This window comes from Eurosta solidaginis, chromosome 1, assembly GCF_040869045.1.
Source record: "Eurosta solidaginis isolate ZX-2024a chromosome 1, ASM4086904v1, whole genome shotgun sequence".
NCBI lineage: Eukaryota > Metazoa > Arthropoda > Insecta > Diptera > Tephritidae > Eurosta > Eurosta solidaginis.
This window is the reverse complement of record NC_090319.1, coordinates 7,869,843-7,887,549: the sequence shown is the minus strand read 5'-3', so window position 1 is coordinate 7,887,549 and position 17,707 is coordinate 7,869,843. Positions and strand designations below refer to the sequence as shown.

Sequence of the window (17,707 nt, the reverse complement as noted above, 5' to 3'; positions counted from 1 at the left end):
ATCGTCATTTTTTGATAACTCTGTTTTAAGCTTCATATTTATCAAAGGTTCATCTTCCTTAGTATTAGAATTAGAAACATTGTCATCTTCGGTTAAGTTTTTATCAAGTTTAGCTTTTTTCCTAGGTTTAAATTCTTTACTATCCGTACTAGAACTAATACCATCATCATTTTTCGTGGTCTGTTTGAGTTTTTAAATTTGCCAATGGATCGCCTTTATCAGTATTAGAATCAGAATGGCCTTGGCCATCTTCACCGTGTTGCAAAGTAGGCGACATACATATGTTGGTGTTGATGTTTGCGCATATTGCGGATATGTTGGTGGTTCACTAGTCATTAGAAGTTTCAACTTGTTGCGATTGTTGTTGTTGTTGCTGGCTGATGATGTGGTGTTAACGTTTGTTGTACAATTTATTCCGTGATTGCACATATTCTTGGTGTTGTTATGGTGCTGGAAAACCTTCCGTATTGAAAGTCCTTGATTAGTGTAATCCCCACGTAGTGAACTACTCCTGTGACCGCGTCCGCGGTAACTATTACATCTGAAGGCGCTTAAGTTACAGGCATAGCTGACATCGCTTATATAACAGGTTGACTCTAAAGTAAAAACCAAAACAAAATATTAGAATCAGTGTTTATGAATAACATATTTAAAATAAGCTCTTACAACAACGTGATCGGTGGCTACATCCCCGTGAAAGTAGTGTGGTGTTCCTCCTTGTATAAACGTAGGTACTGCATGTGCTCAACCGTGCAGTTTTCTTCTAATTTGAGCAAATGTATGTTCTTACAGCCACAGCTGGAATATTTGGGATATTTTTATCCTCACATCGTCAAAATCAAATTACCTAGAATGAAAAAGAAACTCATATCAGTAAGAATAGATTAAAAGTTTTTAATATAAGCCGAAAAGTGTTCCATAAATAGGGCTCCACACATAGCTCTTTTCCAAAGGCACAAGAGAAATTTCAGATAACTAGAATAAGGACCTGGTAAAGTAACTTCAAATGAACCTCCACCATGCCTATGCATCTTCCGTTGGCAGGGGTACCCAAAGATACTTTGCTGTTGCATTCATAGAGAACATAAAATTGTAACAAGGGACAATTGATTGATGTTACGAAGTAAATTAATTAGACGTGCTACAATAACAAATAAATACAGATGACTGTTTAATCTATTATGCGAAGTTCTTGAATGGATGTTCAAATTGAAAAGGACAAATTAATGCTAAAATTGCTTTCCCCGACTAACCCGGGAACGAATTGATATGACTACGCCTATCGTTCCTTAGCAGCAGTGCCGTGCACCAGTTCTGTTTTGGACAGGAAAATAAACGTTTGCTTGTCTCAAACTTGATCATATGATACAGAATATACTCGTTTGCTACATCTTATTTTCCCCTGAAAGGTGCATTTGTTGCACCCTGCTGTCTGGCCGCTCACCCAACAACACCAGGCACGACGGAACTTGTCTTTTTTTATTGGACGTTGTGGTATCGCACTACCCTCAAGTGGCCCAATGAAACCAGGCTAATCCTGTTCACGTGTCCGCACCCCGTGGGACCGCCGTTAGGCATAACGTCACGGGGGGGGGGGGGGGGGGGGGGAAAGGCGATTTAGTCGCCACTACTTCGTATGCGCATTTCTCTGCGCTCCCTTTCGGCATGCAGTAAATATGCTGATCGGAATCACATGGCATTCCAACAGCATATTCAATAGAAATAAATGATATAATAATGAATTGTACTTAGTAGTTTAAGTTTTAGGCCTAAACAGCCGTAATAATAAATAAATTAAATTAAATTAAATTAAATTAAATTAAGTCATTACTATAAAGGCCATCTTGCTCACAGCAATCCAACAATCTATTTGTCCGCAAATTCATGGAACCTAATGGAAGGTTCCTCTCCAAAAACTTTGTTTACAGACAGTCTTTTGCCGTGAAAACGAGGGCAGTGAAATATTACATGTTCTGCGCTTTCCAATTCGGACGGACAGCTTGGACAGAAAGGATCCTCCTCTATCCCACGCTTATGTAGATATTCCTTGAAGCCACCGTGCCCGCTCAATATCAGTGTGAGATGGTAATTTAGTTTGTTTTCGCTCGTACCATTCCGCTATATTCCGGACTAGCATGAAGGTCCAGCGCTCTTTTCTCGAATCTTCCTACCGTTCTTGCCACCTAACTATTGTTCGTGACCTTGCGCTTTTCTTAGCATCTTCAGATGGTCGGCTGAATCCAATGCCATTTGTATTTGTATTTGTATTTGTATGAGAGTAGATCTACTGGGATTTTCCTGGATAAAACATGGATCGCGTCGTCGGAACAGCACATGCTATTCGTATAGCAGTAATGCGGTAGGCTGCTAGTATATCTTTTTGGTGGACCATTTTAGATCTGTGACAAACTGGTGCTGCATATAATACTGGTTATGTTGGATAATAGCTGACGGGTAGCTTCGCTTGGGCCGCCGATGTTGGGCATTATTCGCGTTAGGGTTCCACTAACTCTAGAAACTTTGTCCCGCACCGCCCCAAAGTGCTCCCTAAAAGTTAGTTTTGAGTCAATGATTACTCCTAGATATTTCAAGGTGGGCTTTGAATTTATTTGATAATCTCCTATGGTTAGGACCAACTCATCCACAGTCCGCTTTGAGCTCATCAGAACCACTTCTGTCTTATTGCTAGCCATCTCCAGCCCCGTGTTCAACAACCATTCCTTTATTCTTCCCACGGCGTCATTACATAATACCTGGAACAGATCAAGTTCTTGGCCACTGCTACTACGACAATATCATCTGCATAGCCGACAATTTCCGTGCCTCCGGGAAGGTCGATTTGTAGCACCCCGCCATACATCGCATTCCAAAGAGTTGGACCTAGAACAGATCCCTGAGTGACACCGCCCGTGGTGCTTTCTTAGTCCCTCATCTGTATCAAAAGGGAGTACTTTGTCGCTTAGATAGCTACAAATTATTCGGAGCAGGTACGGAACTTGTCTTGGGACACCCAAAGTGCACTCACGCTTCTCATGGCTCCAGCGGGTTAGCGGCTTCCTAGAACTTAAGCCACTTGCTACTTCTAGATCTGACAGCTGTCAGCTGGATTCTTAGCCCGGCAAGCGCAGGGCACGAGCACAGAACGTAATCGACCGTTTCCTCCTCCAACCCGCACTTCCTACATCTGCTATCACTGACCAAGCCTAAATTTAAAGGCATGTGACTCCAGAAGGCAGTGTCCAGTAAGAATACCCGTCATGAGTCTAGTTTACAGTTTAATGATAATGAAAATATAAGAATCAGTGTTTATGAATTACATATTTTAATTAATCTCTTACAACAACCTGATCGGTGGCTACATCGCCATGTAGGTAGTGTGGTTTTCCACCTTGTATAAACGTAGGTACTGTATGTGCTCAACCGTGCAAATGGACATAAGCAGTAACATTATTCACATAAACATAGCTTGGTATTTGTGCAGGCATCAATATAGCATACATTGGTCCAGTTCGGTGTGCACCAGCCACTGGTACAAACACTTTTGAATGCATAGCTTTCATATAGATTGGATGTCCAGCAGTGCTCCGGTTGTGCCAAAATGTAATGGGCTGCTCAGTCTCTTGGTACGGCTGTATAGGTATGGGCGGGTGCAATGTATTACTAGTCTGCTCAAGACCGTATGGTACATATGTAGATGGCTCGAAGACGCCAGAGGGGATTGGAGCCAGAGTTTTCGGACCCAGAGCCAAAATATCAGTAACTCTAAAAGCACATCCGAGCATTTTCAAGCGGAAGTATTCGCCATAAGTTAGTGCGCTAAGCTGAACCTTCAATGAAACAATTGCCATACTCAGTCAGGCAGTCAGGTTCCACTAAAGGCATTTGCGGCGTTCGAAATAAAGTCAGCACTGGTCCTTCAGTGCGTAGAAAAGCTGAATCAATTAGGAACACACAACGTAGTACTGTTGCCCTGGGTCCTAGGCCACAGGGGAGTGGAGGGCAATGAGCAGGCGGACTCAATGTTTAATTTGTTGCGTCTCTCCCACAAATTGTCAACCTCCCAGCAGATCCTTGCAGCGGGTCTGCGCCATACTCTCCTCTTCCGGGAAGGTATCGACCCCAATCCGGGTCCTTCTCCTGACCCCAGTACTGAGAAATGGGTTTGCTGCGTTTGCCGGAAAAGAATATTTTTAGGACAGTCATATATATAAGGGCCTGAAATATTTCAATGAACTTCCTAATCACATAAAAAGTAGTAATAACTTCAATACTTTTAAAAAAAGTTTATTGGAGCATTGTAAAACCCTTCCAATAAGATACAGTTTTTTTTTCTTTTATTTTTTTACATGATATACCGATACTGGAGCGCGAAAAGGGAATGATAATATTGGTAGCAGCAAAATACAATGCATCCGGCCCTAAGGAAAAGAAAATCGGTCGCCACCTGTAACTCCAGACAGTGCCAACAACTAATTTCGCTGGAATTCGGTATTTCCAGCTGCTATTTACTGTTGCTGATCGGAATCACTCGCATTCCGACAGCATTAATATAACAATAAAATTATATAATGTGTAACAAAAATAACGAAAATAAGGCCAAATAAAAGTTGGAGCAGGGGGGATTGGAAACACGTCCTTTTCAACCTCCCATTATATGTTGAGCTGTGCTAATCGGAATCTTCATGCATTCCGGCAGCGTCTTTACTAAACAAAGTTGAGGGGTGATTGGATACACGTTATTTTCAATTTCCACCATCCAAAGACATGTTTAGCTGCATTGATCGGAGACTAATACATTCCGACAGCTTAAAATACACATATAATTGAAAAATATAAGTTCCAAATTTTTTTGCCTTAAGCTGGGAGCACTAGCGGATTAGAAACGCGTCCTTTCCAACCTTCCTTAAATGAGTGGCTCCCAGACTCGTCCCTTTGTCACGCTAGTAAATATGCTGATCGGAATCACATGGCATTCCAACAGCATAATCAATAGAAATAAGTGATTATAACAATGAATTGTACTTAGTAGTTTAAGTTTTAGGCCTAAACAGCCGTAATAATAAATAAATTAAATTAAAAAAATAAATACTCTTGTCAGTGTTTCACGTGCAAGGGATGCTTGCATCGGGCAGGTTGCTCTGGGCTAGATTCCAAAATCCAGCGTCCTCGTAACTTTTATAAATCTTTTGTGGCTCTTGTTGTTCACGGCCTCATTACATTATGAGGAAATACGGCACCTGAGAACACAGCCGAATGAAGCTAAAAAACACAAGCATGTCTTCAGTGAACTCCACAAACAGGCGTCGGACCTCTATGCCGGTGATTCCTGTACTCAAAGAACAAAACTAGCAGAGGAGGAACGCACTCTCCCTAGGGAAACGAGAGTAGTCACTCTAGCTCAACTTCGAGCTGGATAACGTAACAGGTTAAACTCTTACCTATCCAGAATCAACCACGACATACAAAACATTGTCCTGCTTGTAATGTGTCCCCACATTTCACCAACCATCTCTTTAACTGTATTGTGGAACCAACGCCTCTAACACTCCTCTCATTATGGTCCACCCCTGCTGAAACAGTTTCTTTGGACTCCCGTTAGAGGACATTGATGACAATTTGTGATCGGTCGCACCTATTGGATGGGGCGAAGCACTGCTACTACAACAACAGGCGGACAACACGGAAAGAGAGGCAGCAACTGCATGACCCATCGATCCCGAGCCGTTCCTGCCAGTTGGCCCACAGGGGCATTTATTAGCAGAAAGGAGGGAAAAGAGAGAACACTGGCGCAATATGCCAGGCCTGAGTCAATCTAAGTTACTGTTAGGGGGTTACAGCACAACTCGAAATAGGGCATTAATAGGCCTCTCAAAAAGATAACCTAAGAACCCTAACGGCTATTCTTACAAGACACTGTAGACTGAACAGTCACATGCAAAAGCTGGGTATAATATCGAACAACACATACCGATTTTGTGATGGATCAGCAGACGGTGGACCATATCCTTCTAGATTGCGGCGCAATTTCAAGACATTGTTTATGGGCTCACCATGGCCAGAGCATTCCCACATTTAATCCTTCAAGCAAAGAACACTGCTGGGGTTCATCAAGGAAGTCGGCTAGGATGAGGTGATGTGAAGGAGATGTGCAAGTCAATGTGCAATCCTCAATAAATTATCTATCTATCTACGTTCCGGTAACAAACACCATTGTGGTACTAGCCCCACCATCTCGGGAACTATTGATATGACTACATTAAACCTTCTAGGGATTGAATATTAATAATGCCGGCAATGCGAAAGTCTGCTAAAATGTACCATTCTCCATGGAATGCTCGATATAAACCTTTCCACGTTTTGAAACAGTGATGAAAAGAGCAAAATTTACAAAAATTTTAACTGGCTGTGGGTAGTAAGGTGTTGATGTCCTCTCTTAACGCAATGTAATGACAACTGCGATGCAGGGAAAATGACAAAAATCTTGCAAATCTACTGATAATAATTAATTTTTCCTCCCCTTCTATGCAGTTCTATGCATACATACATATGTATTTTTCTCTCCAAATGCTAATTAAAAAAATTAATTGGTTTTCACATGAACTTCGAAACTATCACTAAAAAATTCATACATGTTGCTTATATATTTAATATGGTAGCCAATTTACTTACCCTTTCTGGTGCGATGATTCCTGGACAATCGGGCCTGACTAGACGCGATTTTTTTTGCCTTAGGAGAGCGTGCTTAACGCGAACCATATCATGTTATGGCACACCTTTGGTGATGCAAAAAATCAAAGACATTTCTGCTTCTAATGCTTCTAGCATAGCAGCAGCAGCTCCCGGTGGCGCCACATAAATAACAGTTGCATGCCGATCAGTTGCCTTTTTTGCTCCGGCTACCTATTTTAATTCACATTACATTATCTACTATTGCAATTTTTAATCACTACAAATCAATATAAATTACCGAAGCAAATACTGGCAAACCAAGATGTGTAGTTCCACCCTTTTTTAGGGAAATACATCCAACCAGTTTGGTACCGTATTCCAAAGCATGTTGCTTGTAAAGTACCTTGTATCCTTGGCAAATGACACGTGAATCTGCATTTAATTGTAGATTTCCTCTGATTTTGGCATATTCTGAGCTGAATCGCAACCCGGCGGAGTTGCTATCTATTAGAATAATACAGCATTTTTTTTTAATATTTAAAAATGCACATACGTATGAATGAAAATCAGAAAGTAAATAATGTTGTTGTTGTTGTAACGATAAGGACACTCCCCGTTATCGACTTTGTTGGTCCTTTGCTGGATGCAGATCTGGTACGTTCCGGGAACCATTAAGGTACTAGCCCGACCATATCGGGAGCGATTTAGTTGACATGAAACCTTGTAGGCCATCCCGTCGATTCTATACAACTTAATATGGTAACGATTTAAAAGACGGTGCACCACCTAAATTTTATCAAAAATTATCAAACGTTGAATCAAAAGGCGCGCCTCGAGCTCCGTTTTTATTATTATTTGATATTTTTAAATTAGGTGGTGTACCGTCTTGTAAAACGTTACTCTTAATATTATTTTGGGCGAAGGCCGCCAACGCAAACAGATGGTCTCTGCAGCAAAATTTTTAATTTCCGTCACATGTCACAACTAAAACTAACTGTTATTTTGGGCGAAGGCCGCCAACGCAAAAAGGTGTTCTCTGCAACAAAATTTTTAATTTCCGTCACATGTCACAACCATGGATGACTTGATACGAAACTCTCTCATTTTTTGCGCTCTCACGAGGGATTTATCTCAAATTTGTGCTGGCAACAATCACTGATAAATCCCTCGCGCCAGCTGAAGCGGGAGCCAGAACAAAAAATGTGCCAGCTATAACGAAAAACAGGCCAAAAGTTTCGGTAAACTTTAGTATGACCTACAACTGTAGAATAGCGTTCAAAATTATGGGAAAAAGGATAAAAATACTTGTTTTAGTGTAAATATTATTAGTTCGAAGGCGGAGGGTAAATATAATTTCCCATTCAAAGGTTATCACTAAAAACAGGTTTTGTAAATAAGAAGTCCCGATGCAACAAGTGCATTTTGATCACAGAACCTGGAACGTCAGATATGTAGGATAAGCCCTATCCATTAAATGATGTTAACTTTTATATCATATGTCCGATTTACTGAAATTCAAAACAATATATGGTTTTCACTGTGAGTTCAATGCGTTACAATATTTGACTAACTAATTTAATCAAAATATAAATTTTACTTAGATTTGTTTATATTTAACTCTAACTAGTCGTATTATTGTATAATAAGTTTAAAGAAATTAATATTTTACGACTATCATTTTATTAAATGATTGAAACAATAATCGCCGAAATGTATGTCAAAAATTCTCATATTCAGATCTATTAATTTTTGTTTGGAGTGGCATCATTGACAAATGTTAAAATAGCGCTCTCTCGAAACAAAGCGTTGCAAATCCATTCATCTATGGTCACAACTAAAAGCACAAGATATTTTTCGTTGTAAACAAATATATTTTTTTGCGTTTCAATGTTTTCCGGAATAATTAATGAACTGTCATTTCGATGACAGCATGAAACGTCGATGTTTAGTGTAGAGCGAAAAAAGTTTTGAATGGGTGGGTGAACTGGTTACCTCCGTCTTGTAGGGTGGTTTTATGCACAAATAACCTACATATTTATAATATATATCCCATACAACCGCCTGTTCAGGTAAGAGGATTTTCATCATTTTTGTCGAAATCGATTTTTAGTCCGATCTTGACGATTTTTTCACACAACCATCTATGCCCAATACGTAAGCTTGTGGTAAAATTTCATGTTCTAGCTGTTAAAATGAGGCAGAAATGGGGCAGAAATGGCGAAAACCCTCTTATTGAACAATCGATTGTATGGGAGGTATATGCTATAGTGGTCCGATTCGGTCGAATCCGACAAATGTCAAATCCCCCATCAAAATATGCCTGCTTACCAAATTTCATCAAGATATCTCAAAAATTGAGGGACTAGTTTGCGTTCAAACAAACGGACAGACGGAAAGACGGACGGACGGACATGGCTTAATCAACTCAGCTCGTCCCCTGATCATTTTGGTATACTTATTGGTGGGTCTAACGGAAACATATACATAAAAAATGATTTGGAGCCTTGAAAATGAAAAAAATCGATTTCGACCAAAACAAGTCCAAAAACCAAAAAAAAGATTTTTTTTTTTAAACTCTTAATGCCAACGTTTTTATCGCATCATTTTAAGTGGTATAGGAACTATGAGACAAATTCGTTTTCATCGGCAACACTTTTTTTGCACGTTTCTTAAGAAACCCTTAAAAAAAATGGCGAAAGAATAAATTTTTTCACCAAAACACTCCTCAAAACCAAAAAATTATTTTTTTTTTTCAAAAAACTGTTATCGCCAAAGTTTTTAGCGGACAATTTTGAGCCGAACAAGGTATACATGAACATTTTAAAATCAAATGAAAACTTTTTAAGTAGGTGATGAAAAAAAACCTTAAAAATCAAAGAAAAAAAGTCAAAAAACTCAAATTTTGCAGGCTCTAAAATAATTTTTTTGGGTATGCTTAGTGGAACTTTTTTTCCTGAGTACAAAACCTATCGAAAAATCGATGGCGCGATATGGGTTAACTTTCGTCCATGCAAATCAACCCAGCTTAATACATACTATAGTATAGAGAAATATTCAAAGAGGAATTGAGTCGGAAAGAATTATCGGAGTGAATTAAATTTAAAAGACAAACAATTTTATTGGTGAAAAATAAAATAAATAAAATAATTATAAACAAATATATAAAGGTAAACTATGGAATACAGAATACGTCACAAAAGACGTATTCAGAAAATGTAGAGGGAAAAGTTTGCGCGTAGATTGAAAAATGGAGAAAATGCGACGCTTCAAATTGAAACTCCAAATTATGCCGAAGGATGAGAGGTTATGGAATTGGTCAGCTCTCCTAGCATAGCACCAGAAGGCAATCATTTTTTGCCATCTTTATATTTTATACTACGAATATTCTTGTTATTTAGCATTTGCGTGAATAAAGAAACTAATATGATCTTTTTATAAATTTTGTCTTGTTTTGGGTGGTTTCTTCTCTAGCGATGGTTTTAAAAGTACTCTTCCATAGCTACTCCAAGGAGTAATGCTTTGAGAGTACTTTCTTAAGTAATCTCCTGTAGGTACTCCATTACGTAATCCATCGAGGGTTGTTGAAGGAGTACTCTTTTGCTAGTATTCCAAAGAGTAATGTTTTGAAAGCAGTTTCGCAAGTAATCTCTTGTCGGTGCTCTAAGGAGTAATATTTCAGGAGCAGTTTAGAGAGTACTGTTCCGCAGATAGCCCATAGAGTAGTTTTTCTGGAGTAATTTGGCAAATTACCCTCTGTGGGTGCTCCATGGAGTACTACAGTGAAAGTACTGTGGAAAGTACTCTCAGGTATGTACTCTATGGAATACACACAAACAAAGCGAGGGTGGGATCACCCACTCCTCTCCTAGGATATCGCAATATTAATTGGAGCACATTTTTTCTATGAATACAGATTAGTTTTGGAGCACTCCCATACTCCTAAAGGAGTATTCCTTACACTAATTATGGAGTACCTCAAGGCGAATTCATTACACGTGGTGTTATCCCATCAGCTGATTGCTTCTTCTTGATATTTTTCCATACAGCGCCTTGAAATTAATGAAAATTTTGTTTTGATTTGACATTCTTCCGCACGGCGAATTGAATTCGCTTTGCCACCACCTAGAATAGATTCGCCTTGGAGTACCTACTTGCGTTTTTTGAAGGGTAGTTAAAGTTGACTAGAGTTCGACCTTGCCACCTTGATCGATATTATAAAATTTTGCTGCTCATCTTAGTTTAAAGGACCCAAGTGGCAGTATTAAACTCATGTCAATTTTAACTGGAGTTTAAACTCGCACTGAAAAACTGGGCTAAAAAAGAGCATATTTTTGAGTTTCTTTCATAAAACAGTTACGGATTGACTAGAAGAATATTATTTTTGAACCAACACTTTCTTGTTAGACAAATCGATGAAGTTACATCTAATTCTAAAACTGACAGCACAAAATGGGTTTGCTGCATTTGCCGGAAAAGAATCTTTTTAGGACAGTCATATATATAAGGGCCTGAAATATTTCAATGAACTTCCTAATCACATAAAAAGTAGTAATAACTTCAATACTTTTAAAAAAAGTTTATTGGAGCATTGTAAAACCCTTCCAATAAGATACAGTTTTTTTTTATTTTATTTGTTTACATGATATACCGATACTGGAGCGCGAAAAGGGAATGATAATATTGGTAGCAGCAAAATACAATGCATCCGGCCCTAAGGAAAAGAAAATCGGTCGCCACCTGTAACTCCAGACAGTTCCAACAACTAATTTCGCTGGAATTCGGTATTTCCAGCTGGTATTTACTGTTGCTGATCGGAATCACTCGCATTCCGACAGCATTAATATAACAATAAAATTATATAATGTGTAACAAAAATAACGAAAATAAGGCCAAATAAAAGTTGGAGCAGGGGGGATTGGAAACACGTCCTTTTCAACCTCCCATTATATGTTGAGTTGTGCTAATCGGAATCTTCATGCATTCCGACAGCGTCTTTACTAAACAAAGTTGAGGGGTGATTGGATACACGTTATTTTCAATTTCCACCATCCAAAGACATGTTTAGCCATGATTCAATCACAAGAGGTTTGCTCGACAGACACATTTTTTGACAGTTGCAGCCATTTTGCTCCCAAATCGAATTGACATCCGTTAAATGTGTTGTTTCTTTGCAATTTTTGGAAAAATTTTAGAAGTAGAAATAGGAAGCAATCAGTTTACAAATACCCGATAAGTACTAAACTGCATAATTCCTTAGAACATTTATTTTAATTTTATGATGAATTTATTAACTATGCCATGAAGGTTTTATGAAAAGTACGGACACCAAGTAATCGTGCACTTTCGTAAACATATGAACATACGAACCCTAAACCACTTCAAAATCCATCGATCAGCGTCAGAGAGTCGACTAGTAAATTGATTCACGTAAAAATGTCATTAGTATATAATGGAGATGCCATAACGAAATATTGGTACATTGAGCATGTTAACTTATTCATTCCGTATGTTCGGAACATTCGTTTCCATTTAAGAATTTGGAGAATCGGTTTATATTTTCAATATTATATATATTCGGACCTCGTGTGGTAGTATCAAACGAACGTGTTCCGAATATTCTAAATTAACGTTTTATCCGCAACACTTCTATGAATACTTAACGTAAAGGAGCTTTCCGAAATTTCAGAATAACAAGTAAGAACGGGACTGTCTTCGGCTGTGCCGAAGACTTCATACCTTTCATGAATGGGGCTGAACAATAATCTTATCCCGTTCGTAATCTCCGAATAATCGGATGTATAAGATAAGAAATATATAGTGAACAGATCTACATACCTTAACGATTTTTAAGATAAATATAAAAAAAAAACAGGTAGGTACTTTGTGTGAGGATGCAAAGTTTCAGGTTTTTTGTGGTCTGCGTGTAAAAACTATGACTACGAATCACGTATTTCAACAATATATGACGTAAACGTAACTATTTGATGAAATTTGAAGCTTGTAGCCGTAAAAAGGGGGCAAAAATTAGAGTTTATATGGGGTATATAATATATATACCACCGATCTCTATGATTTTTTCAGACAATAATATATGCTATATACGTAAGCATATGGTGAAATTTGAAGCGTCTAGTTGTTAAGAAGGGGCAGAAATTGCGAAAAGTTTCTTAACTGAACAATCGGTTTTATGAGATATATACTATATATACCACCGATCTCAATGATTTTTACAGACATCAATATATGCTATACACGTAAGCAGTTGGTGAAATTTGAAGCTTCTAGCTGTTAAAATGGGGCCGAAATCGTAAAAAAAATATATATATACTATATATATACTATATGTACCATCATATATATATTATATATATCACCGATCTCTATGATTTTTTGACACAACAATACATACTATATACGTAAGCAATCGGTGAAATTTGAAGCTTATAGCTGTTAAAATGGGGTAGAAATTGCGAAAAGTTTCTTATCTGAACAATCGGTTGTATGAGATATATACTATATATACAACCGATCTCTATGATTTTTTCAGACAACAATATATGCTACATGCGTAAGCAATCGGTGAAATTTGAAGCTTATAGCTGTTAAAATGGGGTAGAAATTGCGAAAAGTTTCTTATCTGAAGAATCGGTTGTATGAGATATATACTATATATACAACCGATCTCTATGATTTTTTCAGACAACAATATATGCTATATACGTAAGCAATCGGTGAAATTTGAAGCTTATAGCTGTTAAAATGGGGTAGAAATTGCGAAAAGTTTCTTATCTGAAAAATCGGTTGTATGAGATATATACTATATATACAACCGATCTCTATGATTTTTTCAGACAACAATATATGCCATATACGAAAGTATATGGTGAAGTTTGAAGCTTCAATCCGTTAAATTGGGTAAGATATTACAAAAATCCTCTTTTTCTGAAAAATCGGTTGTATGGAGGATATATGCTATAGTGGTCCGATCCGATCGGTTCCGACAAATGTCTAATCGGACACCCAAATACACCCGCTCACCAAATTTTATCAAGATATCTCAAAAATTGAGGGCCTAGTTTGCATACAAACATACAGACGGAGAGACGGACAGACGGACATGGCTAAATCAACTCAGCTCTTCAACCTGATTATTTCGGTATACTTAATATATTTGCCTTTAAGGACTTACAATTTTCGGTTTCGTGACGAAATTAATATACCATTTCATTTTCATGAAAGTTATTAAAAGGCAAATGCTCCCTGTTTAGCAGGACCGCATAAAAGCTGAACTCTTCTGTCAAAGTCTAGACCGGAATATAAAGTTCTAAGACAATAAGCCATTTTTTTTTTGTCAGACCATGTTTGCTGCGTTTTCAATATCGTTGTAGGGAGTTTTTGAAACAAATTTGATATAGTGTATTTTTGAATAAAATTCTAATTAATACATAGCTCTTTATCAATTCACGAAATATTTAGTAGAAAATGAATTATTTCCTCCAAAACCTGTTGACATTTACAAATTTATTATCACTACTAATATACTACTAAAGGTACTTTTCTACTACAATTTTCGCTAAAGGGGATTGAATTATTACCCGTTTTCCTTACTTTGTAAAATCAACCCGTCCAGATTTCTCAGTTCGGGATTGTTAAATCTCTGCCGTCATTGAAGAACAAACCTCTAGTAATTGAATCATGATGTTTAGCTGCATTGATCGGAGACTAATACATTCCGAAAGCTTAAAATACACATATAATTGAAAAATATAAGTTCCAAATTTTGTTGCCTTAAGCTGGGAGCACTGGAGGATTGGAAACGCGTCCTTTCCAACCTTCCTTTAATGAGTGGCTCCCAGACTCGTCCCTCTGTCACGCTAGTAAATATGCTGATCGGAATCACATGGCATTCCAACAGCATATTCAATAGAAATAAGTGATTATAACAATGAATTGTACTTAGTAGTTTAAGTTTTGGGCCTAAACAGCCGTAATAATAAATAAATTAAATTAAAAAAATAAATACTCTTGTCAGTGTTTCACGTGCAAGGGATGGTTGCATCGGACAGGTTGCTCTGGGCTAGATTCCAAAATCCAGCGTCCTCGTAACTTTTATAAATCTTTTGTGGCTCTTGTTGTTCACGGCCTCATTACATTATGAGGAAATACGGCACCTGAGAACACAGCCGTTTGAAGCTAAAAAACACAAGCATGTCTTCAGTGAACTCCACAAACAGGCATCGGACCTCTATGCCGGTGATTCCTGTACTCAAAGAACAAAACTAGCAGAGGAGGAACGCACTCTCCCTAGGGAAACGAGAGTAGTCACTCTAGCCCAACTTCGAGCTGGATAACGTAACAGGTTAAACTCTTACCTATCCACAATCAACCCCGACATACAAAACATTGTCCTGCTTGTAATGTGTCCCCACATGTCACCAACCATCTCTTTAACTGTATTGTGCAACCAACGCCTCTAACACTCCTCTCATTATGGCCCACCCCTGTTGAAACAGAAAGTTTCTTTGGACTCCCGTTAGAGGACATTGATGACAATTTGTGATCGGTCTCACCTATTGGATGGGGCGAAGCACTGCTACTACAACAACAACAGGCGGACAACACGGTAAGAGAGGCAGCAACTGCATGACCCATCGATCCCGAGCCGTTCCTGCCAGTTGGCCCACAGGGGCATCTATTAGTAGAAGAAAGGGAAATAGGGAAGAACACTGGCGCAATATGCCAGGCCTGAGTCAATCTAAGTTACTGTTAGGGGGTTACAGGACAACTCGATATAGGGCATTAATAGGCCTCTCAAAAAGATAACCTAAGAACCCCAACGGCTATTCTTAGAAGACACTGTAGACTGAACAGTCACATGCAAAAGCTGGGTATAGTATCGAACAACACATACCGATTTTGTGATGGATCAGCAGACGGTGGACCATATCCTTCTAGATTGCGGCGCAATTTCAAGACGTAGGGCTAAGTTTATGGACTCACCATGGCCAGAGCATTCCCACATTTAATCCCTCAAGCAAAGAACACTGCTGGGGTTCATCAAGGAAGTCGGCTAGGATGAGGTGCTGTGAAGGAGATGTACAAGTCACTGTGCAATCCTCAATAAATGATCTATCTATCTACGTTCCGGTAACAAGCACCATTGTGGTACTAGCCCCACCATCTCGGGAACTATTGATATGACTACATTAAACCTTCTAGGGATTGAATATTAATAATGCCGGCAATGCGAAAGTCTGCTAAAATGTACCATTCTCCATGGAATGCTCGATATATAACTTTCCACGTTTTGAAACAGTGATGAAAAGAGCAAAAATTACAATAATTTTAACTGGCTGTGGGTAGTAAGGTGTTGATGTCCTCTCTTAACGCAATGTAATGACAACTGCGATGCAGGGAAAATGACAAAAATCTTGCAAATCTACTGATAATAATTCATTTTTCCTCCCCTTCTATGCAGTTCTATGCATACATACATATGTATTTTTCTCTCCAAATGCTAATTAAAAAAATTAATTGGTTTTCACATGAACTTCGACCTCTGTCGTATTTGCATTCTTCAGTTGATTATCAAAACAAAGCATGACAAATTATCACTTAAAAATTCATACATGTTGCTTATATATTTAATATGGTAGCCAATTTACTTACACTTTCTGGTGCGATGATTCCTGGACAATCGGGCCTGACTAGACGCGATTTTTTTTGCCTTAAGAGAGCGTGCTTAACGCGAACCCTATCATGTTATGGCACAACTTTGGTGATACAAAAAATCAAAGACATTTCTGCTTCTAATGCTTCTAGGATAGCAGCAGCAGCTCCCGGTGGCACCACATAAATAACAGTTGCAGGCCGATCAGTTGCCTTTTTTGCTCCGGCTACCTATTCAATTTTAATTCACATTACATTATCTACTATTGCAATTTTTAATCACTACAAATCAATATAAATTACCGAAGCAAATACTGGCAAACCAAGATGTGTAGTTCCACCCTTTTTTAGGGAAATACATCCAACCAGTTTGGTACCGTATTCCAAAGCATGTTGCTTGTAAAGTACCTTGTATCCTTGGCAAATGACACGTGAATCTGCATTTAATTGTAGATTTCCTCTGATTTTGGCATATTCTGAGCTGAATCGCAACCCGGCGGAGTTGCTATCTATTAGAATAATACAGCATTTTTTTTTAATATTTAAAAATGCACATACGTATGAATGAAAATCAGAAAGTAAATAATGTTGTTGTTGTTGTAGCGATAAGGACACTCCCCGTTATCGACTTTGTTGGTCCTTTGCTGGATGCAGATCTGGTACGTTCCGGGAACCATTAAGGTACTAGCCCGACCATATCGGGAGCGATTTAGTTGACATGAAACCTTGTAGGCTATCCCGTCGATTCTATACAACTTAATATGGTAACGATTTAAAAGACGGTGCACCACCTAAATTTTATCAAAAATTATCAAACGTTGAATCAAAAGGCGCGCCTCGAGCTCCGTTTTTATTATTATTTGATATTTTTAAATTAGGTGGTGTACCGTCTTGTAAAACGTTACTCTTAATATTATTTTGGGCGAAGGCCGCCAACGCAAACAGATGGTCTCTGCAGCAAAATTTTTAATTTCCGTCACATGTCACAACTAAAACTAACTGTTATTTTGGGCGAAGGCCGCCAACGCAAAAAGGTGTTCTCTGCAACAAAATTTTTAATTTCCGTCACATGTCACAACCATGGATGACTTGATACGAAACTCTCTCATTTTTTGCGCTCTCACGAGGGATTTATCTCAAATTTGTGCTGGCAACAATCACTGATAAATCACTCGCGCCAGCTGAAGCGGGAGCCAGAACAAAAAATGTGCCAGCTATAACGAAAAACAGGCCAAAAGTTTCGGTAAACTTTAGTATGACCTACAACTGTAGAATAGCGTTCAAAATTATGGGAAAAAGGATAAAAATACTTGTTTTAGTGTAAATATTATTAGTTCGAAGGCGGAGGGTAAATATTATTTCCCATTCA

At 38.4% G+C, this 17,707-nt stretch overlaps 1 long non-coding RNA gene across 2 annotated transcripts; it reads right to left on the bottom strand.

The window, feature by feature from the left end:
- Positions 1-464: 464 nt before the first annotated feature.
- LOC137238860 (uncharacterized) lies at positions 465-16,951 on the bottom strand. Of its 2 annotated transcripts, none has more exons than XR_010949233.1 (4): positions 16,642-16,951; positions 16,339-16,569; positions 667-847; positions 465-596 (listed from the first exon to the last, which is right to left on the bottom strand). It is a non-coding gene; the product is annotated as an uncharacterized lncRNA (long non-coding RNA). The 2 variants fall into 2 exon arrangements; XR_010949232.1 differs by lacking the exons at positions 16,339-16,569; positions 16,642-16,951 and adding exons at positions 6,670-6,900; positions 6,968-7,157.
- Positions 16,952-17,707: the final 756 nt, after the last annotated feature.